At 46.2% G+C, this 305-nt stretch overlaps 1 protein-coding gene across 1 annotated transcript in view; it reads left to right on the top strand.

Moving 5' to 3' along the window:
• LOC104075971 (rho GTPase-activating protein 26-like) overlaps window positions 1-305 on the top strand; it is a gene marked incomplete at both ends in the record, with an annotated part of 7,997 nt that overhangs the window by 6,246 nt on the left and 1,446 nt on the right. The window lies entirely within an intron of this gene.

The following is a 305-nucleotide window of genomic DNA, read 5'->3' as shown; positions in this document are numbered from 1 at the left end:
AAGGGAGATTTGGGGGGAGAAAGCACCCGTGTGAGCTCCAGGGTGCGGAGCCATTAGCTCAGTGGCCATGTGCACACCAGAAACATTTCATTTTTGATTCTGCGGACATCTCTGTTGTGGTGGGCTGGACTGTGGGGCCTGCTGGCAATTGAAAGAAAAATAGGCTTGATTGCGGGGAAAAAAAAATAGAACTGTAACGTTCACAAAGGAAAAACAGTGCAGGAGCGACAGAAAAAAAAAAAAGAGTTTTCTAAGATCTACCTTTGCTCAGGTGCTAAGTCCTTTAAAGCTTCTCTGGGAAGTGC

The sequence above is a fragment of the Fulmarus glacialis genome, unplaced genomic scaffold (assembly GCF_000690835.1).
Source record: "Fulmarus glacialis isolate BGI_N327 unplaced genomic scaffold, ASM69083v1 scaffold16674, whole genome shotgun sequence".
In the NCBI taxonomy this organism is placed as follows: Eukaryota; Metazoa; Chordata; class Aves; order Procellariiformes; family Procellariidae; genus Fulmarus; species Fulmarus glacialis.
The sequence above is the reverse complement of the archived record's forward strand: the minus strand, read 5'-3'. Positions and strand labels throughout refer to the sequence as shown.